This window comes from Streptopelia decaocto, assembly GCF_964273445.1.
Source record: "Streptopelia decaocto genome assembly, chromosome: 4".
In the NCBI taxonomy this organism is placed as follows: Eukaryota; Metazoa; Chordata; class Aves; order Columbiformes; family Columbidae; genus Streptopelia; species Streptopelia decaocto.
In genome coordinates, this window is record NC_138658.1 from 78507581 (window position 1) to 78532689 (window position 25109).

The following is a 25109-nucleotide window of genomic DNA, read 5'->3' on the forward strand; positions in this document are numbered from 1 at the left end:
CAGCTCTGCGCTGACAAAAGCCTCGGTGAACGCAGCACGGGGCTGCCAGCAGGATCTCTTGCTGTTCAGGAACAGGGAAGTGTTGCCAGCCTCGGGAAACCTGTCACGGCCAAACCTCCAGCAGAAAGTGTTCTCAGGCAAGCAGCCGCTTTGGTTCCCAGAGCTGGCTGGGAGGCGGGGATGCTGTGCATGGAGGTGGCTCCAGTTCGTGTGTCACAGAGCTGTGCCAGGTGACACCGAGAGCTGGTAGGACAGCTTGGCAGTGCTGCAGGTGCCAGCTTGGCAAGCAAAGGATCAGGGCGCCTCTGTTCCTGGTCCTGTGTGCGGTACCGGAGGCGGTTCTGGTTGCCGAGCCTGGGGCAGCCCAGGTCCCTGCGGCACACGGACGGTGCAGTCGGACACTGTTCTCCCCCACGTTCTCCCTCTGCATCCTCTCAAGCATCCACCTCCCATCCCGCAGCAGCGCCACAGAGCTCAGCTCTGCTGTTCCGAGAGCCTTCCCTGCCATCTGGAAGCAAACGTGACGGTTCCTGTGGAACCGTATGCGGAGGGGCAGCGAGCAGCAAACGGGAGGGCTGTGCTGTGGGTCCTGTCCGTGCCCCACGGGTACCAAACGGGAAAGCCCTGCCCCGAGCCCGACGACGCCTCCTGCTTCGGCTCAAAGGGTTAGAAAAGCGTTCACCCGCACTGGTCCTAAAACACTGAATTTTGTTCTCCCCTCTTGTTTCCCTTCAATGTGTGTATCTTAAGCACAAGAGCCCACACTTCTAAGGATCTAGAAAATGCTTTACAAATGCGTCTTGGCCTTGGTAGTGGCAGTAGCATGTGATCACACAAGTCTCCGTGTGCCCAGAAAAGCGTTCGTGTGATTGCATGTACCTTCTCAATATGACCTAGAAGCAAGCCTTCCTGCAGCTGGGTCTCCCTGGCGGGGTTCCGCAGTCGGGCTCTCCTCAGAGCCCAGGCCGGTGTGCGTGCCTGGGGCTCGTGTGGCGTGTGCAGCTGGGACAAGTAACTCCTGTACGTTCACCGGGGAGCCAGGGTACTGCATTTCCACAGCCCCCGGCACTCTGGAGTGAGAGTTTCTGTAAGCCTTGAAAGGGCAAGAGATTGTATTTGATTAAGTATCATCAGAAAAGAATCTCTGTATTTCTGGGATGTTTGTCAGTGAAGGCAAAACAGAGTGATCGCACATTGAGTTTCAGAACTGAGGCTAACATTTCAGAACTGGTGAAAATGTTATAGATCGTGTACATATGCGACTGGTAGCCTGATATAATTTCATCAGAAAATGAAAAACTGCCAGATACCACTTTAATCAGTGTCTCTTCTGGAGCTTTGCAGTGTACAGGAGAGTTCACTGAATTACTGCACTGCACCTGGTGACCGTGTCCGTCTGCTCCGTGACGAGGTTCGCAGCACCGAGCTGCGCGCGCCCCGGCGCTCTGGGACCAGGGAACGCGCCCCTTCTGCAGCCACCGGCAGAGCGGGGTCCCTGCTCTGCACTGGTTTCAGACAACGAGAACCTTGGTTCTGAGAAAGACAGTTTTCTTAAATTTGAATGATTTCTCTCATTCTTGACACTTGACAGGACTGTGCTTTTTAAACTGCTTTAGTAAAATGGATCCCTTGTCAGCCATGCTCTTGATCAACTGAATGGATTTCTTAGCTTAATTGTGGTGCCTTAATTAATCTCTGCTTGGCAATGCTCGTGTGATTTATATGCAGCTCTGTACAATATTTGACATACGGTGTAAGCCGCCTGCATCAGCTGCACTTGGCTGTGATGAGGTTGGGTCCCTTTAGAATTCTGTCTAATAGTCTGATTGCTACAGTAAAATTATCACTTAAGCAGCGGGTGAACTGTCAGAGCCGAGCCTGAGGAATCCGCGCCGTGACCGAAAACTGTGAGTGCCAGCAGCCGCCGCCTTCACTTACTGCTCGGTAGCCCGGGCGTTATCAGCTGCCAGAGCTGCTGGCAGTGCTGTACATTTTGCTCAAATTATTGAGAGTGCTGATCAGCCAGTGTGTTGACGGATAAAGCAAAACAAGGACAAGCTAATGCATACTGCACGTGCCCTGCAGAACAGCAGCCAGCGCACGAAACCTTCCGGGAGTGCACCGAGGAAAGCGCTGGTACCAGGAGAGGCCTCTGTTCAAGTGGTTGTGCTGGAGCTCTCACAATTACAACTTTTACGTATTGTAATATCTTTTTTTGACGAGATTATATATACAATTATTGAAGCCTCATAGGGTATAGACTCTATTTTGCCTGACATTTTAATGGAGAAATTAGAATGATATGAAGAAACTAGAATGATATGATGTCAACATACACGTCAAACAGATAAAAACCTGCATAATTGCTAAGTCTCGGAACAGAACTGTAGACGGGTAATCGTCACTGAGGGGCTTTAGTAAGTGCACGTGAAATCAGGAGCTACATCCATGTGTCAGAGCAGACTAGAATTGCTCCCCCAGTAACACCCTTCACACAGACAGGCTCGCTTGCTCCATTTCTGCCCTCTTCTCATTCCCCCGCCTCCCCAACACGAGGCATCTTGAATCCTTTTCAATGCAATGAGACAGGATGAAGAGGGGACTGTTATTTCCCTTCTATCACACCTTGAAACATCCTTTAACCTGCTGGTCAGGGCACTTATCTGAGAGGTGGTGCATCTTATGTGAACTCTTCACCCTGAGAACGGTATGGAATCCATACCTTGCACATTCTGGATGTCTTTTCTAGCCATTTATCCGGTGTACGAAAGGATAAGTTTCATACAATAACCATTAACCACATCAGCTTCCGCAGAGGAGCGACCACGTCTCGGTCGCTGGCAGCAGGAGGATCCCTGGGACGTGCGTGCTGGGGGGGAGCAGCGGCCCCAGCCCAGCCCCGAGCCTCCCGCGGGCTGGGGGGGGTTTAAGATACTGCTTTGCTTTTCTCTGCTTTCACCTGGTCAGCCGAAAGAATGCCTTGCTCAGGGTTAGACCCAGAAGGCTAACACCGTGGTCTGGGTTTGGCTTTGGTTCTGCACAGGATCGTCCCAGCTGGGACTGGGTAGGGCTGCACCGGGGTGACCAAGAGCAATGCTGAAATCACAAACAGCAGGCCAAAGAAAATGGTCCCATTTCTCCATCAACACCAAATTCTGCTGGGCTGTGGGCAGCCCGAGGCTCTGCGAGGAGGGCTGGGGAGGTTCGGAGCAGCTGCTCCTCTGGGAGGCAGAAGGCGGCGAAGGGGAGCGGGACAGGACGTCCTGGCGGGGCCCGCGGCTGCGTCACCATCTACCGGGTGGTGCAGGAAAGAAGAGGCTCCTGGCAGGTCCCGGGCAGAATAACGTAGCAGGGGCTGCATCTCCTTCCTCCTCCTGCCGCCTGCCCCAAAGCACCCACGCTTTTTGAGGCTGCACGTTCTGCTGGCGGGCAGTTGTGCTTTACCTCAGTGGGTGGCTCAGCAGCAGCCTCATGACGGCGTTGGGACACTGCTGTCCTGCTGCTCTGGTTGGTGAAACTGTCCTTGGTGTCACAGCGTCGCGCGGTTTCCCTGTTAGCTGGTCAAGACTCGCTTTGAAGGCGGTTGCAGGTTCCTGACCCGCCGTTCCTGTCGACAGAACTCCGAGCCTCAGAAACCTGCCGGTGATTCCATCCGAGCAGCGTCTGCCCGTGTTGCACCGTTGGTCTTGTGCCAGCACTATCCTTTCATACCTTTTCTTCTGCCTCATTATTTGCACCTTTTAATATTTGTAGACAAAACCTCCCATCCCTGCTTGGCTCTGCCTTGCCTTTCAAGAGGAAAGGCTTTTCTACTTGCAGCTTATGAAACGGGCTCTGTATTTCTCCCACTATCCCAGTAACTAGTTTCTGCACATGCTCAAATTTGAACATTTCTGTACGTATTTCACATCTCTTCATCTTTTATCCAGATTGCACAAAACATTTCATGTGGTATCTCTCAAAATTGTAATGGAATGATACTTCCCTGTCATTACAGAATGGCATTTGTCATATATGATAATTGAAAATACGGAGTACTTTAAACTCGGGTGATAAACCGAAGCGCATGATTTAGTATGTGTATTTTTTCAATGGCTTTGTTTTCCTAAGGTGTAGTTTAGGATTTTTCAAATCTGGAAGTTTTCCTTGAGAGGTTTTATAAAATAAACAGATTTTAGTGCACACAAGTGGCAGAAAGCACAGTTTATGTGTTAATAATGTGTTAATAACAATTCTTGTTAATCAAGAATAAAATCCCTACAATACTAATGCATTACAAACACAGTTGTGTGTGTTTAGATTCTGTGCTGCAGCCCAAACCCTTTGTATCCTGGCTGTGATTTCAGAGTCTTTAAGTGTTCAGTCTGACTGTGACGTTCTCGTCGGTTCCCGTTTCCTGCGCTGGCTTTGGGAGCCTTAGAAAGCAATCCCGCCCGCGGAGCCCCGGGCACGGGGACGCGGGGACGCGGGGACGCGGGGGCACAGGGACGCGGGGACACGGGGGACACGGGGACGCGGGGACACGGGGACAGGGGGACGCGGGGACACGGGGACAGGGGGACGCGGGGACACGGGGACAGGGGGACGCGGGGACACGGGGGCACAGGGACGCGGGGACACGGGGACAGGGGGACACGGGGACAGGGGGACGCGGGGACAGGGGGACGCGGGGACACGGGGACAGGGGGACGCGGGGACACGGGGCCGCGGGGACACGGGGCCGCCGCCGGGCCGCCGCTGCCCCGTCCTCCGGCCCGCACGGTGAATTCCGCGGGTTCTAACTGTGGGTCCCTCTGGAGCACCAGGCGGCCCCGGGGCGGCCTCTGGCCGGGAACCGCGGTGGTTCCGCAGCACGCGGCGGGTGAGGCGGGTGGAGCGCTGCCGGTGCCGCTCCTGCTCCAGAAACCGAACCACAGAATCATTTAGGTTGGAAAAGATCGCTGAGTCCAACCATTAACGCTACCAAGCGCACCACTAAACCGCGTCCCTGAGCGCCGCATCCACAAACAGCGGCTCAGGAGCCTCTCCCGTCCCCGAGCCCGCCCGCAGGATGTGCTGCGGCAGCCCGGCGGGGCCTGCGTGGGCCCCGCGCGGCACGGCTGCCGTGGTTACCTGCTGGGCTGTCCTGGCAGCGATCCCCGCGGGTGCGCGGCTCCGGTGCCGCTGGCCAGGCCCCGGCACAGCAGCCCAGGCAGGTTCTGGGCTGCAGCCCTCGCTCTGGCCAGGGCCTGTGGCGCGGCCTCAGGGCACAGGGCGGGCACTGCGGGGCGTGGGCGGGCACGGGCACGCGTGGGCGGGCACGGGCATGTGTACACAGGCGTACGCACAGACACGCGTACACAGGCGCACGCACAGACACGCGTACACAGGCGTACGCACAGGCACGCGTACACAGGCGCACGCACAGGCACGTGTACACAGGCGCACGCACAGACACGCGTACACAGGCGCACGCACAGACACGCGTACACAGGCGTACGCACAGGCACGTGTACACAGGCGCACGCACAGGCACGTGTACACAGGCGTACGCACAGGCACGTGTACACAGGCGCACGCGCAGGCACGTGTACACAGGCGTACGCACAGGCACGTGTACACAGGCGCACGCACAGACACGTGTACACAGGCGCACGCACAGGCACGTGTACACAGGCGCACGCACAGGCAGGCACAGGCACGTGTACACAGGCGTACGCACAGACACGTGTACACAGGCGTACGCACAGACACGTGTACACAGGCGTACGCACAGGCACGTGTACACAGGCGCACACACAGACACGTGTACACAGGCGTACGCACAGGCAGGCACAGGCACGTGTACACAGGCGCACGCACAGACACGTGTACACAGGCGTACGCACAGGCAGGCACAGGCACGTGTACACAGGCGCACGCACAGACACGTGTACACAGGCGTACGCACAGACACGCGTACACAGGCGCACGCACAGACACGTGTACACAGGCGTACGCACGGGCAGGCACGGGCGCGCGTGGAGAGCGCTGGCGCAGGACAGCGCGAGCGCGCTGCCGGTGCCCTCGGCTGCTCCGCAGGGCGCTGCCGGCGGGAGCCGAGCGCCGACAGCCGGCAGCGCCGCTGCAGCCTCTCACATCGGGAACTTTCCCTGGGACAAAGGTTCTACCTGCACCGCTCAGTTTAACAGCCACTCACGGGTCTCACTCATGACCTAATTCCAAAACCATTTGGCGTTTTTGGCCATCCTCTGCCAGGGAACTCTCATTATGCCCTCGATGAGAAAAAGCCTTTTACTCCTTTGTTTTAAAGGAGTAAATTTAATTTTACAAATTAAATATGCTAGTTAAAAAGTAAATTATAAACTAAACTAAAATAAATATGCATTGACTCTCTGTTACATGCTGATACCTCTTCAGATGGGTTTCTGATCAGATGCAACAACAACGTGTTATCTCCCATGTCTTTATCATTCATTTGAACAGGTGTTCCTAGTCGTTGTGGATCAAAATTATCAATAATACAATAACCATCACAGTAAATAATAACAAATACAGATTAGCTGGAATAGAAATATGTTGGCCTTATTTGCAGGTTGCAGTATATTTGTGGGAAACAAGAAGAGAATTTGGTTCATCTTGAGAATTACAGAACATCTTAGACACAATTGTTAAGAGAGGCAGCGCCGTCCTCTTATGTGAAGGGTTCAGATTAGGGGTGCAGATGCGGTGTCTGCGTCCAGGTGCAGAGGATCCTTTAATCCATCAGACTGAAGAAGAGTAAACCCGAGGGCTGCAAGCTGAAGCAGAAGCATATTTAACTTTTAGAATATTTTCTCAGGGTTGGAGGCTGGAGTCACTGAATATTATTAGTCATAGTTGTAGTATAAACTCACTCTTACTACCATATAAATATAGTTCATAGGATCACAGAATGTCTGAAGCTGGAAGGGACCCACAAGGATCTTGGGTCCAACTGCTGTCCCTGCACAGGACACCCCGCAGTTCACACCGTGGGTCTGAGGACGTTGTCCAGCTGTATAGTTTATACTACGTGTGTTATATGGTCATGTAGCAGGACCCAATAGCACTGGACACTGTTGAACCGTGAACAGAAAACCCAAGGGACTACAGAAAGCCAGGACTATACGAGTGACCAGCATCGCAGAAAACACTTCTGCATTGTGTTAGTCCCCATGAAGCTGTTTTTAGAGGATCCACGTCCTTCCAGTCCTGCTGTTTTACAAGGGATAAAGTATGATTAGAAAAAGTAAGGGAAAAACAGTGGTTATGAAATGTATGTCAGCATTTCTGAGCAAGGAGAGAGTAAATACAGTGTGTTTCAGAAAGATGGACGTGTTACAATTACACAAAAAATTACAAACGGTTTAATGAGTTACTGACTTTTATTAACCTTGTTATAAATGCGGTATGTTCCGGCCCTGCTGCACAGACTGTAAGAGTCTCATTCATAGGAGGTTTGTGGGTGCAGAGATATTGTGATTTCAAAGCGGGTCCATCATTTTGGGGCACCCCGTAGATTCTGATCCCTGAGCTTCTGAGAGAGTGGCCGAGGGGATACGTGACAGAACCGTCTAAGGTTGTGGATGGTGCTGAGAAAGCAAATAGAAATGCTTATCCACGTTTCTGTTGACAAAATCGGTACCAGACATTGAATTAAATGATCCGGTAGAAGTTTAAAACAAAGGAGTAAAAGGCTTTTTCTCATCGAGGGCATAATGAGAGTTCCCTGGCAGAGGATGGCCAAAAACTCCAAATGGTTTTGGAATTAGGTCATGAGTGAGACCCGTGAGTGGCTGTTAAACTGAGCGGTGCAGGTAGAACCTTTGTCCCAGGGAAAGTTCCCGATGTGAGAGGCTGCAGCGGCGCTGCCGGCTGTCGGTGCTCGCGCTGTCCTGTGCCAGCGCTCTCCAGGTTCTTAAGGCACAGGAGTAACGTAATTATTGCATCCAAGGAGTGATAAAGAAAACACAGCTCTTTCCAGGAGGCTAGTGTTTTTGTTTTGTGGATAGTGAGAGTACAAGTACTGTATGGGGGGGGAAATAAAAGCAACAAAAACCCAAAGACTGCCCATAGAGATTATATTTCGAGGCTTATTAGAGTGAGAAGTCGAATGTATGGCAGTGAATGAGAAAAGGGCAGCAGGTGGAGGATGTGTCCGTGGGTGCTGGGGAAGCTGAGTCTGCAGAGGAATGGGGATCCCCCCTCTGGGCTTTGGGCACACGAGCAAATGGTGCGAAGAGGCAGAGAATAAACCCCATTTCCCCAGGGGACGGGGCAAGGCACAACGGTGCTCGGATAAAAGCTTTGTCATAGTGTCGCACCAGGAGTACGTTTGGATAAAAGCTTTGTCATAGTGTCGCACCAGGAGTACGTTTGGATAAAAGCTTTGTCATAGTGTCGCACCAGGAGTACGTTTGGATAAAAGCTTTGTCATGGTGTCACACCGGGAGTACGTTTGGATAAAAGCTTTGTCATGGTGTCACACCGGGAGTACGTTTGGATAAAAGCTTTGTCATGGTGTCACACCGGGAGTACGTTTGGATAAAAGCTTTGTCATAGTGTCGCACCAGGAGTACGTTTGGATAAAAGCTTTGTCATGGTGTCACACCGGGAGTACGTTTGGATAAAAGCTTTGTCATGGTGTCACACCAGGAATACGTTTGGATAAAAGCTTTGTCATGGTGTCACACCAGGAGTACGTTTGGGTAAAAGCTTTGTCACAGTGTCGCACCGGGAATACGTCACCTGAGGAAACCGCGGTATCGCTTTGACTGGGGGGCACTGAAGCGGTGCCGACACCCACCACGAGGAAAAGGGAATTGGCTGGAGGAGCTGGGAGCGAGGTTTTGGCTTTAGGCAGTCAAGTCAGCACCAAAGAGGAAACACTGGGGACTGAGAATTCGGTTTCAGCAAATCTGAAATAGTTTGGTTTGTTTGTGAGTCATTAGCATTGATTCATTGATTGACTTTAGTCCACTGGTTCTGTTTGCAGGTGAGATCACACAGAGGTTATGAAAAAGTCAAAATGAGACTTGAGGCCAGAGACCCGCGGAGATGCATCACACGGAGAAAGACGATCATGTCGTCCAAAAGACCCCGGAAAGGCAGGTGGGAAAGGAGCGATGACATAGGAACTGATGATTCAGCCAGGAAGTGCAGTCAGGTAACACGTCAAGAGGACGATGAAATGTGCCCAGCCTGTGTCAGAAGCATCAAGCTGGAGCAGCGCTCTGAGCTCCAGCTCAGAAGGGACTCGGGTGAGAGCAATGACAGAGGCTGGAGCAGAGGAAGGGGTAACAAGGGCACGCATCGAAAAGCGCCGACAATGTAAACAGCAGATGTGCTTTAAGATGCAAAGTAACACGTGTGCTTCAAAGTGTAATTTGTGTGCATGTGTAGACACTGGAAATGGCACATGGAAGTACAGAAAGGGCCAGATCTGTACAAAGAGACCAAGAAGGAAAATTTAAAAAACAATAATGGGTTGGAGGACAGAGATGGAGGAAGAGAAAAAGGGGCCAGGGAGCCGGACAGAGGAGAGGCAGGGAAAACCAGAGCCAGCTGGACAGGGAGGTGGGGAAAGGAACAACCCAACAGGCAGCAGGACAGAGAAATAAAGACAGAAAGAGCAGGGACAGCGAGCAGGACAGCGGGACAGCGAGCAGGACAGCGGGACAGCGAGCAGGACAGAGGGACAGGGACCAGGACAGAGGGACAGGCAGAGGAAACCAGGGCAGGGAGCAGGAGAGGTGGAGGAAGTTGCGTCGGGGCAGAAGAGATAAAGGCAGGAGGAAGGATGAGGGACAGAGAGGAAAAAGGGAAGGACAAGGAGCAGGATCCAGATTGTGAGAGAAGAAGTGTTTGTGCTGTGGCTCCTGTGCTGTGTGCGGCTCCGTGCTGCGTGCGGCTCCGTGCTGCGTGCGGCTCCGTGCTGCGTGTGCCCTGCCGGGGAAAGCCCCGGTTTGGGGGAAGTGGCCCCAAACTGGGGTGGGAAAAGGAGAAGCGGCGGCTTTGGGAAGCGCTGGGCGGCAGCAGCGGCGGTAACGGCGGCGACCACCGGGCGGCAGCAGCGGCGCAGGTTTAAAGCAGCGCAGCGGCCGGTCCCGCCCCCGCGGCAGCTGCGGTGGGCAGAGCCGGAGACGAGAGTGGCACTGAGATGCCGAAGCACGAGTGCGTTTGTGTCCTTTACAAGGGCAGGAGGAACGCGACTTGGAAGACGCGTTGTTGGCGGTGCAGCTACCATATTTTACTTGTATATTCGGAACAATACGATAAGCAAGCACTGTATGCTACGTGATACATCAAGGACAGAGGGATTGATACAGGATTGATACATCAAGGACGGGGTGGGGGGAGAGATTTGAGGGATTTTCTCGAAGTTAATGGACATTATATGGAACTGAACTGAACAGGCCTCTGAGGCGTGTGTGTCCCGCAGGACAGCAAGAGCGGAGCGGCGTGCGTGCCTTACGTGACTGTGCAGCCTCGAGCAAGTGAACAAGAGTCGGCAAGTCAGCAATTTTGTAGAAACTTTTGGTTAGCACTAGAGCTCCTGCAGATATGTAAAATCCAATCACTTGTTAGTTTGTGGTGCATGAACAGTAGTTATTATCCAAGTACATGCAGCCTTAAGTGCGTGGACAGTGTCTGGACACGTCAAAAAGATAAGGAGAATTGTAACAAGCAATAAACGCCTTTGCTTGAATTCCCATTGGATTGTGTGGAGTCTGTGATTTTTTGCCCCTGCAAGTGGTGCCCCTGACGTGATCCGCAAGGAGAAGTGGCAGCGGAGGGATGACTGCGGTCTGCGCGCCTCCCATCGCGTTGGCAGCGAGGGCGGCTGCTGCGGGGAGTGAGCCCGGCCGGACCGGGACCGGGACCGGGACCGGGACCGGGCTGCGCGCCTCCCGGTCGCTGCGGTAGCGACGGAGAGGAGCAGAGGACCCGGCGTTGTTGCACGGGACACCCGAAGAGGTGAGCGGCGGGGCCAGAGGAGTTGGGCAGAACGTGTCTAGTGAAGCAGCAGCAATACTGCGGCTGCTCTCGCATATCCTCTCTAGGAGAGGGATGAAGTATGCAGAGAGTAACCCCGTAATGACTAAGGGGTCAATTGTTTTACTAGTTGTTGTTACGGGTTTTTTTAAGTATTGTTTTTTAAGTGCGCTGTAAGCCTTCTGATGGTTTTTACTTACGAGATGGGGTCGGGAATGACCGTTTTCAGTCACGTTCCTAAGAAATCAGTATCAGGAGGTGTTTTAGAACATAGGAAAGCACTTGGAAATACAAGGAAGGAAGATCTTGTCAAATACTATAATCAGTGGTGGCTGCTGCGTTAGATGAATGGGAAAAGTGGCTGGAGAACAGAACCTTGAAGTAAACGCTTTGCAAACGATGTTGTTTTAAAGCGAGAAGAGCAGGACGGCCGGTATTGCGGGTGGAACGGTTTGAGCTTCACAGGCTGGGGGAGAACTGGCCGATGGTACACGGGTCATGGGGGGGCTTGCTGGGGTCTGCAAGATGCTTTCCTTATTAACCTGCTTTCTTTGTAGGTGTCTGTTTAAGCATATTACAGTTTAATAAGTCTTTGCCTGTTATATGGTACAGTAAGTTCACAGACTGCTAAATCATGACAATTGCCTTAAGATGTACATTTTGTGATTATAAGAAGACAGTGAGTGATTCAGTTTTTTACTGTGTGAATGTGATGGTAAGATTTTGTGTGTAATAGCTGTTACTTTTCTTTCTAGCACACTGGCTTTACTCCCGCATCCAGACTTGCGCAGCTCTGACAGGCTGCGTCTCATCTCGATGCGCTGGATCTGGCTCTTGGTGTGCACACCAGGTGCGGAGTCCAGCTCTGGGACGGCAGCGGTGGCGCCGCGGTGGACGCCGATCGGAGCCGCGCCCGGCCCAGCGCCGCAGCGGCACCGACGGGGCTCCGGCCGCGCCGACCGCTCGGCAGAGACCCGGCGGCGCCTCCGCCGGCAGAGCAGCGAGCGGCCCGAGGCGCGATGCTAAACCCAGATATTGGCTTGAATTAGTGGAACTGTGATCCATCTGCGTATTTGAACTTGGTGTTTGGTTTGCATATCTGAGCTCAGCATCTTAGTTTGCATATTTATACTTGGTACTCAAAGAATTGTATTTGGGGAGATAATTACAAAATGGGAACCAGTTCCATGGCTAAAACACCACCTTAGGATGCATCCTTACACGTTAGAGTAACCTTCGGGGAAATATTCTGATAAAAGAAAGTTTGAAATGATAGTGTACTCGAATGTGGCTTGAATGTGGAATTCTGGGCTTTAGTGCTGCATTGCAATTAATGTTGTTCTGCAGAACTTTGGAAAAAATTGGGTGAAGTGTGGTACTGTACGTTAATTTGCTGATTTTGAGACCAGAATTTAAATTGTTAAATTCTGATTCGCATTGAAAGAAATAAAACAAAACAAAGAAACAAACAAAACACACAACAAAAAAAAAAAAAAAACAAAAACAAAAAAACAAACCCTAAATGCTCTGATGGATGTGAACTCGGTATTGTACGAGGTTGTGTTTAAAAGTTGCTGGAATATGAACTGATTTGGATCTAGGAAAATGGAATAATGGATTGATGTTTAATATGCTGATTTTTGAGATCTGTAGATTGCAGAAGGTAAATGGGGCTGAGGAATGTAACGACTGTTGAGCTAATTGGAATTGCGTATAAAGTGGAATGTATATTGGTTGGAATAAAATGGGAAAACAAAAAAGCAAAATATGCCAGGCCTGTGTTTGAACATACATTTCAGGCCTGTGTGAAGCTGCAAGATCAGCTCAGCTCATTGTATTGAGGAGTTTGCCAGAGCCTCCCACGTTGCAGCAGCGACTCCGCCGCCGCGTGGCCTTGGTGCATCTGAACTGCAGCGAGAGAGAAAGGAAACCAGAGGAAAAACCCGGCTGCCCGCTAAGCAGGGAAAGGGGCTTTACTGCCCCGCTGTTCTCCCTGAGCGCTGTGGGGTTTGACCTCGCTGGGCCCAGCGCAGACACAACCACTTCTCCGGTCCTGCCGGCCACACGGCTCTTGGTCCCAGCCAGGACGCTGTGGCCCCTTGGCCACTGTGCACACGCCGGCTCACGTTCAGCCGCCGGCACCAGCGCCGCCGGCCCTTTTCCAGCCGCTCTCCCCAGCTGCAGCGTCCGGGGGCTGGTGGGACCCCCGGGCAGCACCCGGCACTTGGCCTGTTGATCCTCAGACCATTGGCCTCAAAACCCCCTGTATGCAGAAAGGAGTTAAAAAGTCAACCTCGCTTGCTATATTTCTGAAGAGACAAAGATACAGAAGCACTTTCAACAGCTGCCTCTGCCCCCTTCTCCATTTCCCCTTTTCCCACTGCCATTTGGGGCCAGTTCCCCCAAATGGGGACTTTACCCTGCGGGGCCACAGGCGCGGAGGGGGAGGCGTCGCCACGCACAAAGCCATCCCGAGCAGCTGAATCTGGGTCTGCAGGGGGGCGGGGAACGAAACTGAACCGGACGAGTCTGGGGAAAAGAGCCCCAGCACTTCCGGCGGCCGCGCGCTGCCGCGGAACCGCAGCACAGCCTGCAGAGCGGCGCATGCGCATTGCGCTCTGCGAGCGGGCGCGGCGCGGCACTAAGGGCGGGGACATGCAAATCAAGAGCAGCTGTCGAACGGGCCGCCGGGAAAAAGACACAGAAAATAAAATAAAATAGAGAGAAATAAAGATAGAGACAGAGATAGAAACAGGAGAAACAGAAACAGAAGAGGCTGGATAGAAATAGAACAGAAGCAAAAGCCGCGGCGAATATGCAAATCGGCTCGGGGTGTGGGCGGAGGGGCGAGTGGGCGGGGAGAATCCAAATATGGATGCGGATCGTGCCAATCAGATCACGGACAGGAAACAAGGGGCGGAACGCAGGGGGCCGAGGGGCGGGGTGACGTGGAGCGTGTGAGAATGCAAATTAGAGGCGGGGATGCACCAATCGAGCGCCCGAGAGGCCGAAGGGGCCGCTGGGAGGCTCCGTCGCGGGGGTCTCCGGGCACGAAGAGGGTCGGTATCCGCGGATTCCGGTGGAACCGCGGCGAGAGCGAGGGGAACAGAGCGAGAAAGGAGCTTGAGGGTTGGCGCGGGCGCGGCGGGAGCGACCGTGAGGTAGGAGGGTCTGGCGGTTTGTGGGGCGGTGCGGCGGAGATGTGGAGGGTATCGCTTCTCGGCCTTTTGGCTAAGATCAAGTGTAGTATCTGTTCTTATCAGTTTAATATCTGATACGTCCTCGATGAGAGGACTTTATATTAAACGGATTTTTGGTCCTGGGAGTTGGATCCGGAGCTTGCTCCCTCCGCTCCGCGCATCGTCCCGGTATTGCAGTGCCTCCGGGAACGGCGCACCCCCGCGGGGGACTTTTCAGTGGTTAAAACCAGAACTGAGGTGGCGCTGGGTCCGAGCCTGCGCGGCTCAGTCGGGTGGTTGCAGGGGGTGAGTCGGCGTGGATTCTCAGCTGCCGGTTGACCCATGCGGGTCCTCTGGCGTGGCTGACCCCGGGCGGACCCCTCGGTGCGGGTGACCCCCAAAATGCCTGAAGGATCACGGCGGGGTGTTCAGTGGTACGGCAGGGAGGAGAAATTTCTCCCTGTCCGCTGCAGGGAAAACAGAACAATCCCCCATCAAAGCTGTCCTAGAGAAATACTTGCTGTTTGTCATTCAGGCTCTAGAACGGCCCAGTGTCCCGTTAAAGGTTGCGGTGGTGCGGGTCAGGGATCCCCAGGCTGCGCCGGGCCCACAGGACGGCTGCTGGTGGAACCAAAGTCCAGGACAACTTCTCAGAGGTAAGAACCTTTTGATTTGTTCTCCTCAGGACACGTCCCTTTGCCTCTGTCCCCCTCACAAGCTTACTCGCCTAATGTCGCCATAAGCAGAAGGGACGAAAAAGGGCAAAGAGGACAAGATCCTCATGATCTCCCACTTTTATATGAAGTATTCACGTGAATGGGATGTTATACACAGTCGGTCAGTTTCTCGGTCACCTGTTTCTTGTTGCCCCTCTTGCAAGATGTGAATGTGTCCTTAGCAACAAATTAGCATTCCATTGCTCTGTTTACCACAACATGTATCTGGTTGTCCAGGAAAATGCAGCTAATATGAAGCTTTAGCTGACAGGCAAATTCACTAAAAGAGAAACTTGTTTTGTAACAAAACCAGCACAGCCCCCCACCGCGAGGGGCATGTTTTTTTCCCCCAGGAGTTCCGGAGGGGACCCAGGAGTTCCGGAGGGACCCAGGAGTTCCGGAGGGGAAACGGCTGTTTCTAAATGGTGAGGATTGAGAATGGGCCAATCAGATCGCTCGGGAGGGCTGGAGGGGCGGAGCGCTGATAGGCGGGGAGAATGGCAATTGATGTGCGTAGGCAGCCAATCAGGTTGCCGGAGGGGCGGGCGTTGAGGTGTCCGTACTGCGCATGCCCAAAGTGCGCAGTCCTCAGTCAGGTCCGACGTGAGGCGGGCACCTGGGCGCGGACCGCGGAAGGCGCATCCAATAGGAGGACGGCGCGGTGGGGTGGAAAGCAGCCAATCAGAGTGCGCCGACTCAATCCCGTTTGAACAGCTGCCTCCCTGGCAAACGCGTCCGTAGTGTCTCGGCGCGGGTAGCGGGAGTAAACGGGGAAACGGGGGTCGGGGCGAGGGAGCGGAGGCTGTGGAGCGCTCATTTTGGCCTCTCCGTCCCGTTTGCCTCGCTCTCCCTCTCTCTGTGTCACCTCGTCCAGCTCCCTGTCACTGTCTTTCTCTGATAAGCTGACCTGCTCTTTGCCCTCCTTTTCTGTGGAATCACAGGCTCATTCTGCTTGGAAAAGACACGTGCAATTTTAAATTTGGGGTTGACTTCTAGGGTTTTTTTCCCCCATTAGTGTAAATCGATGGCACGTTGTCCTGCGGCTCAATCCCCGTTCTGTTCCGTGGAATCTTCAATTTAGGATGTTCAGGTAAGAAAGTTTGTCCTTCCAGAAAAGGAGCAGTCATTGGTAGGACTGAGAGAGGCTTTGAAGTGCACGATCAGAATTGAAGCCAGATTGCACTTGCCGTTGCTGCTGTCGGCTGCCTAGTGTTTGGGAGCGGGCGTGTTTTTTCCCCAAGGAGGGGCCGTGCCAAAGGGCGTGGGGGGGGTCCCGGCAGGGCGGCGAGAAGGCGGGTGATGATGCAGAGCGGGCCAATCAGATGGCGCGGGAGGGCTGGAGGGCTGGAGGGGCGGAGCGCTGGTTGGCTGCCTAGGCACGTCAGTTGCCACTCTGTCCGCCTATCAGGTTGCTGGAGGGGCGGGCGTTGAGGGCTCCGTACTGCGCATGCCCCAAAGAGCGAGCGCTGATAGGCGGAGAGAATGGTGACTGGCGTGTCGCCGGCAGCCAGTCAGGATGCCGAAGAGGCGGGCGTTGCGGTCTCCCTACTGCGCATGCGCCTCCTGGGAGCGCTTCTAGGCGGAGATCGGGGAGGGGGGGGTAACCGGGAGCAAACGGCAACCGGGTTCGGTGCGCGCGGAGCCCGGCGGGAGAGCGCGAGGCGAACGGAGCGGAACGACGGAAGAGGCGGCAGGTGAGTGCGGCCGCGGCCACGGGGACCGTGCCGTTGGAACGGGGGGAGCGGGATGGGCTCCGTTTCCCCCCCGCCCTTACGGCCGAGCTGGCGAAGCTGGTGGGCGGCGTGCGAGCCCGAGGGCAGGTGCGCTGAAGGCTTGCGGTCTGGAGCCGCGTCTCCCTCCGGCGCAGCGCCCGTGCCCGGTCCGGCAGTCCCTCCGGGAGCGGCGCAGCCCCCGTTAGTGGGGGCACGTTTAAAAGCGGAGCTGAGGCGCGGTTGCAGGCTCGGTGGTGGGGCGCCGCTTCGGCGGGAGCTCGGGGCGAGGCGCGGCGGGTTCCGTGTCCTGTAGGCGCGGCTTTCGTGCCGCGGCTCTCCGTGTGCTTTTTTGTTTTGTTGCGTTTGTTTTTTGGGGTTTTTTTTTCGGGATTCCGGCGACACGCGGCGCGACCGCTCGCCCGGGGCTGCCGCGGCGGGTCTCAGTGTCGCCGCCCTGTGGCGAAACTCGGGTACTGCAGCGCACGGCCAGGGGGCAGAGACGCTGCTTGACCCGAAGCAGCCAGAGGTGCCAGATAAGAAACACAAGCAGTCAGAGGTGCCAGATAAGAAAGAACCGTCAGAACCGGCAGGAGCTGCGGCTTCACAGCTCCATCAGCGTTAATCTTATGAGTCTGATTTTGATGCTAGTCATTTTGACTTACATTATGCTACAGTGTTCTGTTTGGCACTGCTAGTGGGTAACAAATAATTGTGCTGTATCACAGCACAAGGTGACACTATTTTGTAGATTTATACTGTCAAAGAATTTGCAAGTATATTGCAAAGGGGGGGAATTCAAGAGAAGCTGCCAAGTTAGTGTATGCTGTGATGAAGTTATAGGACTCATACCCTCATTAACCAGTTGATGTGAGGTAAATGCTTTCTGACCCCCTGCACGCTGAGGGGATATTTTTCACCTTTTAGATCCTTCTGCGTGACAAGGGGGAAACAGAAGATTAAATAACACGTTGTTTAGAAGCAGAGTGCTTAGTTTCTATTTAACTAATAGATGTGTTGTCAGTGTATTGGCCAGCGTGCCGCAGAGGAGCAGGAGGTGCCAGCCGGCCGGGGGCAGATGCCGGGTGCGTCCCCAGCTCGCCAGAGCTCCCCCTGAGCCTCCTCCCGCGGCCCCGCTCGCCCCGTGCAGCCGCCCCCAGCCGCGGCAGCTCCTGCGAACCCGTCCCGTGTTCCCGGGCCGCTCCCGAGCCCCACGGTGAAGGCGGCAGGCCGGCCCTCGGCACCTCTCCGGTGGCCCTTGCGGAAGGAGCAGGCTCAGGCAGGGGTGAGCTACGGTGCTAACGGCTGCTGCTTCTTCTTTCCCGCTCCCAGAGGCCACGCTGAGGATGCGGCCGTTCGCTGCCACCCCGGGGATGCCGTCGGCTGCGCCCGCCTCGGGGTGGCGAGGCTCGTCTGGCAGCGCGGCGGGAAAAGGGACGGGGGAGCGCGTCCCGTCCGTGGACGGGTGCTGCCGCGGCTGGAGCCGGAGAGGTAAAGAGGAAGAAATGCGGGGCCGTCGGCCCGACGTCTGCTTCCTGCGGCGGGCAAGAGAGGGAGCCCCTCTCTCCGGGTGGCGAAGGGTCCCTCTGCGTGGCGTGCAGCGGGCCAGGCCGTCAACGTGCGCGGCAGGTCCGTGCGCGTATCCCGGAGCGGGACGGCTGCGTGGCAAGCGAGCCAGCGAGGCTCAGTGTCCCCGAAGCCTCGTCTGGTAGCAGCCCTGACACCCCACCGTGTTCTCCTAGGCTGAGGACGGCCGAGCGCCCCGAGGGAGGAGAGGAGGGGACAGGAGCGTCTGAGCTGTTAGAAGCCTCCTGGCAGCCACCGCAAGCGAGAGCTGCTGTGAGTCCCTGCTCCTCAGGGCCTTGTTCCCCACTTGCACGTCTCAGTGCCTCCCTGCCCCTTCTTGGTGGTGTTTTTGGTTTTTTTTTGTTATTATTATTTTTAAATTTTGCTTCCCTATACCTCTCCTTTTCTCTTTATTTTTGTGTCCTGCTCCATCTTCTGTAGCTGTTTTTCCCTTTTCTGTCTCGTTGTCTTGATCTGCATCAGTCTCTTTTTTCCCCCCCAGTTTCTCTGGCCCGTTCCCTGCTGTTCTTCTCTTCCCTGTGCCTGTACATGCAGCTCTTATCTCCCCACCTTCCTATCTCTCTCCTTCCTTCCTTGTCCTTCTCTCTCTATTCGTTTGTCTTGCTCACTGTTGCTGGCGTTTTTTGTTCAGCATCTCAGCGTTCCATTTCTCCTTCCTGTTAATCTCTTGTTCTTTCTGACCTTTAATGCTGCTCCCTGTCCCATTGTTTCTCACTGTATCCCTGCTCCCTACCCACACTCATATTCTTCGCTGTCCTGTTGGCCATCCCAGGTTTCTTCCTCCATCTCCATCCTCTCTCCCGCTGCTGATTTTAGGATTTTTCTCACCGTCTCTGTCTCCTGCTCCTTGTCTCTGATTTTGGGCTCCCCTTTGCGCTGGCTCCCTGGCCCTTTTGCTTTTCTCTCTGTGTCACCTTGTCTTGCTCCCTGTCCCTATCTTTCTCTGACAAGCTGATCTGCTCCTTACCCTCCTTTTCAAAGGAATCACAAAATCACTTTGTTGGAAAAGATAACTGCAATTTTAAAATATCTTTACCCTTTGAAGAAACGGCCTAGGTGGGGCAGTTCACAAGGGCAGATGGGCTGCTGGACTCTTCAATGCCAACATTCAGGGCGAGGAAGGAAATCTTGGCTATGCTTAGGTGATATCTGTGTTCTGTGTGTATCTGGGAAAGTGCATTCTAGGGAACTCAGGCTGCCAGTGAGTCAAAAAACAGCCTGGTTGTCTAAAAAACGCAAGCGCTCCAGTGGCCGTATCAACAACTGTACTAAAGATGGTGCAAAGTACCTTTTCCTCCACTCAGCTGTAGCCTCCGCAAGAAAAAAGGAAGTGTCAGATTCCTATCCAGCTTTGTTCTGAAGGGTTTTTTCCTCTTTCAGCTGGGTGTCCACTGCCACCGTCTCACTGCGGTTGCCCCGTCTTCTGCTACAGAAGGACAAGACAGACAGACAGAATCCGGAGTGGCCTGCCCGTACAAGGTGCGGCTAAGACGTGTGTCTGCGTTTTTCCTGAGGTACTTGTAGAGTGGACTTTAAAGTTAACGTTAAGAATGTACCGCCTCTTCTATATTTTTAATACGAAACATTTTACCACATGTACTAAAAGTAAGGTCTGTTCCGGAGCATGGTACACTGTGCAGAGCTCACCTCCCTCTGTTTATTTTCTCTTCCTGAAAGCGTAATCTTCTGTTTCTGTGGGCTTACTGTTGAATGATACAGTGGAAATGATTTTGTACTAAACGAGGAAAGGAGGTTTTTGTAAGAGTTCAGATGTCCAGAAGAAACAGCTGCTTCAATGACAAATGCTTTGTTCTTTTTCAGCCAACAGGTTTTTAAAATATCGTAGCTTTTTGAGTGCTATTCTGACTGAGATACAGGCACCTGGGCAGATTGGCTTTGTTCTGCGCATTTGCCAGGTGTTCCCAAGAAGCACTTTCAGCCTCGTAACTGGCGGCAGTGAGTCCTGGTGTGGTTTGGGTGAGTTATTGTTTCAATAATGACTTTTTTTCTCTTAACGTACAGTGTGTAGTTCTGACTTCAGTTGGTAAGAAGTCTTCCAAAACGGCAGTGTTCCTCATTCCAAGAAGCTGCGTTTTATGAACCTGCCCTCCGAGTGGATCTTCCCAGGTGATGTAATGGGCAGTGGCCTCACCAACAACAGGACTGTTCATTTTCTTTGAAACAACCAACCCAAGTCCATTTCCTTCCAGAGAGCCCAGCACAGCAGGCCTGGCAAAGGTCGGTGGCACCGCTGGGCTTTGGGTTCCTGGTTGTGCCAGTCGAGCTGTCACAGACACGTGTTCCCCTGTGTGCTGCAGCGCAGCCAAAAGCGTTAGCGAGTCTGACGCTCCTTTTTCGCAGCCTTATGCTGTACTGCAGGAATGGGGATATTTATTTATCTTTAAGTAAACCCATGTCTTCTATCTCACTGATTTTCCTATCATCAATGAAACTTTAAACAAAAAAATGGTCTAATTTACATGTTGACTTCCATAGTTAAAAGAGTAATTGCTGAGTAGGTGCAGCATATAATTAGGTGTACTTAAGCAGATGGGTATTTGTTCTAGACGCTTAAAAAGACAGGCAACTGGAGGCTATGAGTGTTTTCCCAATATTTGGCAGAGCGCTCTGACGTACTTTATTTGTCTGGTTCCATGGCGCGTTTCCCCGGCGGGTCAGGGCTGCGCCTCTCGCTGGGGCCGTGCGGCCACGTGTCGCTGCTCATCGTGTCACACGCCACGTGGGAATCGGTATCTCTGTCTAAATATACATCATTGTAACAGTATGATTGTAATAATGTGCCAGCATCTGCAAGTCTAAAAAGATATTTGTGTCCAAAGAAAAGGCTAAACAGGTGCATAAGTATAAATAGATCTTCTAGATAAGTGTTCATATATAAGCGTAAACAATATTCTGTATAAGTTTAAGCAGTTATATACATGTAAATACGTACGCAACTGTGTAGATGTCTAAGTAGATATATATTACAGTGTAAATAGATGATACATATGAAACAAAGATATTCCCTAAATACATATGTATGTGTAAAAAGAGACATAAGAGTCAATGTCAGTGATGTATAAGGTTTTTAAAATGCAAAGAAAACCTGTTTACAGAAAGGATTAAGAAACTCATCCTCCCCTGGAAATGTCTCTGGCGGGTGCACTCGACCCCCCAGCCAAAGCAGCGGCGGCTCAGGCTCCGCAGAGGGAGAGGCCTGAGCTGCCCGGGGAGCAGAACGGCCCCTGCGCCCCGTCCGCGGTGGGGGCGGGGCTGCTGTGGTCTGTGTGCCAGCCAAGCGCTTTATTCCATGGCTGCGGCAGCCGGGAGCTGCTGCGAGCTCTCTGAGTGACTGTGTGGTGATGGGTTCTACTGCTCACAGGTCACTGGATGAGCCCAATTTAGTTTTCATGTATCACAGTACCACAGTATGTTTGGGATTGGAAGGGACCTCAGAAGATCATCCAGTCCAACCCCCCTGCTGGAGCAGGAACGCCCAGGTGAGGTCGCACAGGAACGTGTCCAGGTAGGTTTGAATGTCTGCAGAGAAGGAGACTCCACAACCCCCCTGGGCAGCCTGGGCCAGGCTCTGCCACCCGCACTGAGAAGAAGTTTCTTCTCAAATTTAAGTGGAACCTCTTGTGTTCCAGCTTGATCCCATTGCCCCTTGTCCTGTCATTGTTTGCCACCGAGAAGAGCCTGGCTCCATCCTCCTGACACTCACCCTTTATATATCTGTAAACATTAATGAGGTCACCCCTCAGTCTCCTCTTGTCCAGCTCCAGAGCCCCAGCTCCCTCAGCCTTTCCTCACACGGGAGATGCTCCACTCCCTCCAGCATCTTTGTTGCCCTGCGCTGGACTCTCTCCAGCAGTTCCCTGTCCTGCTGGAACTGAGGGGCCACAACTGGACACAATATTCCAGGTGTGGTCTCCCCAGGGCAGAGCAGAGGGGCAGGAGAACCTCTCTGACCTACTGACCACCCCCTTCTAACCCACCCCAGGTCCCATTGGCTTCCTGGCCACAAGGGCCCAGTGCTGGCTCATGGTCACCCTGCTGTCCCCAGGACCCCCAGGTCCCTTTCCCCTACACTGCTCTCTAATATGTAATCTCCCAACCTATACTGGAACCTGGGGTTGTTCCTGCCCAGATGCAGGACTCTACACCTGCCCTTGTTAAATTTCATCAGGTTATTCCCCGCCCAGCTCTCCAGCCTGTCCAGGTCTCTGATGGCAGCACAGCTTCCAGTGTCACCACTCCTCCCAGCTTGGTGTCATCAGCAAACTTGCTGATAGTGCACTCAATTCCCTCGGCCAAATCGTTAATGAATATATTGAATAATATTGGCCCCAGTACTGACCCCTGAGGCACTGCACTAGATACTAGATAGGGACAGGGATTGATACGGGATCGGTACATCAGGGACAGGGAGATTGATACGGGATCGGTACATCAGGGACAGGGATTGATACGGGATCGGTACATCAGGGACAGGGAGATTGATACGGGATCGGTACATCAGGGACAGGGATTGATACGGGATCGGTACATCAGGGACAGGGATTGATACGGGATTGGTACATCAGGGACAGAGGTACGCGATGTTTCAAATGCAAACCTGAGTTTGTATTAAATGTCTCTTCGCATCTTAAAGAGAGTCTGTGCCTCATTTGCTACACCCCTTTATCTGTTTCCCAAATTGCGATTTAAACACCATTGTAAAAATAAAGCTTTCTCCCCTTAATTTTTGTCACATATTGTAATTAGAATTAAAAGAGATCTTGAAGCCCGTCCTAGCTAAACTGGAAAAAAGACAGCAGCCATGTGTATTTTTAAATAAAGACTAAATCAAGTCTGCTAGCTCATTATCTTTAAGCGTTTTCCTGTGATCACCTCCCTCCCAAGGTTTGGTGTCTGTTGTATCAAGGCCTGACACCCACGGCCACAGTGGATGAATCACCGTGGGCACAACGCCAGGAACCGCCTGTTGGTGTCCAGGATATCCACTGCAGCAGATGCTGTTAGTAGAAGAGCACATCATGGAGCTGAAAAACCATCTGATTGTGTCATTATACACATTCACTGCCCTTTTTTCTGCTTTATACCCCTTGTAGCACACGGAGCCCGATTTTCCTTCTCTAGGGCCTTTCACCCGGTTCCCCGCACCCGTGTGATCATTGCGCTGCACGTGGGCAAAATCAGCCGTGCCCTGTGTTTCTCCTGTAAAATAGTGAGAATGATAATATAATCGGGCCAGGAACTGCCTTCACAGTGAATATTTGAAGGAACCCACTGCTAATGTATTGTTAATTGGTACTTGCATTATGGATTAGATGCAACAAAAATCCATACTTTCTTTTATCCTTTGCTGTACAGGAGGTGGTTGAACTTTTCTATAGCAGATTCAGTCACCTGTTGTAAAGCAAGATGGTTGTCTCCTGTGAGGAAGCAGGGTAGATTTATCCATACTCTATAAGCACCATTGATGAGCTATATAGAGTAAGAGCTTAAAAACAAACAAACCAACAACAAGAAGCTAATGATAAAAACAACAAAAGAGGCAAAAAACCCCAAACAAACCAACCCGAAAGCGCAGAGGCTCCTGAACGCCCCCTGTCAGTGCTGTGATGTCCATTTTCCAGGGAGCCTGTGGGGTGTCCCCAGAACCACAGACACAGGTGGCCCGGCTGGGTGGTGCCAGCAGAGAACAGTTTGTGTGACCGACCCGCTGGGCTGCCCTGGGAAAGCCGGGGACAAAGGGCCGGGCCGGGGCATCAGGAGGTTGGTTCCAGCTCACGGAGCAACTCACAGCGCCTGCGGAAACAGCCCCGAGCCAGGACGCGCCCCCGCCGTGTGCTCCTGTCCCACCGCCGCGGGCTGTCCTGGCTCTGGGCATCGCTGCGCAGGATCGTTTGAGAACCGTTCCTGAGGGATGCGAAGCGCCGAGAACAGCAACACCTGCCCGGCTGCTGCTCAGCTGCGGGTAAGGGCTGGAACTGACCCCGTAACAGCCCCAGAGCTGCCACAGCTGCGGAGGGGCCGAGTTATTGCTGCAGACAAGACACGGGCACAGGCAGAGGCAATATATTTTATTAGGCCAGCAGACATCTTGAGGAAAAATAATACTTTATACATGTGGGGGTTTTATCTTTTATCAGTCTGTCTGCCATGTCCGCGGCTCTGGGAAAGCGCGTTCAGGCTCAGGCCGCCCACGGGTCAAGAACAAGCGCCCGCGCTGCGGGGCCCGGGGAGCGCTGCGTGACCGCGCTCGGTGCTGCCGCCTGGTGGCCACAGCCCGGTACTGCAGCTGGGGAGCGGCGCCCTGGGCCCGTGCTGGGGGACGAGGGGGCGCTGCCGCTGCGGGCGGGGTCGTGCCGGTCAGAAAGGGGGGGCAGCGGTCGGATGAGCCGCCGGGAAACAGAGAGGCCCCCGGCTCTCCGGGGGCAGCCCCGCTGTGAGGGGAACGGGCGAGGCGGCAGCAGGATGTGGCGGCGTCTCCTCGGTCCCGGGCACAGGGGAGAGAAACCTGCCGGCCGGAGCTCCTTAGGGCTCTCTGTTCACAATGAATTTATGGGTAGGTGACCACCCGCCCCCCTTTTCAGTGTAAAGCAAATGAGCGCGGTTTGTTGTTTCCTCTTAAACGCGGCTGCTGGAAGCCGCGCGGCCGAAGGGCGTGGGGGTCCCGGCAGAGCAGGCGGGTGAGGATGCAGAGCGGGCCAATCAGATGGCTCGGGAGGGCAGGAGGGGCGGAGCGCTGATAGGCGGGGAGAATGGCAATTGATGTACGTAGGCAGCCAATCAGGTTGCCGGAGGGGCGGGCGTTGAGTGCTCCGTACTGCGCATGCCCCAAAGAGCGAGCGCTGATAGGCGGAGAACATGGTGATTGGCGTGCAGCCGGCAGCCAATGATGTTGCCGAAGAGGC

At 53.7% G+C, this 25109-nt stretch overlaps 1 long non-coding RNA gene across 2 annotated transcripts; it reads left to right on the top strand.

The window, feature by feature from the left end:
* The first annotated feature begins 17761 nt into the window (after window positions 1–17761).
* On the top strand, window positions 17762–21253 carry LOC309439031. Of its 2 annotated transcripts, none has more exons than XR_014183916.1 (4): window positions 17762–17884; window positions 18342–18438; window positions 19567–19700; window positions 20209–21253. It is a non-coding gene; the product is annotated as an uncharacterized lncRNA (long non-coding RNA). The 2 variants fall into 2 exon arrangements; XR_014183917.1 differs by having other exon boundaries at window positions 19567–19665.
* Window positions 21254–25109: the final 3856 nt, after the last annotated feature.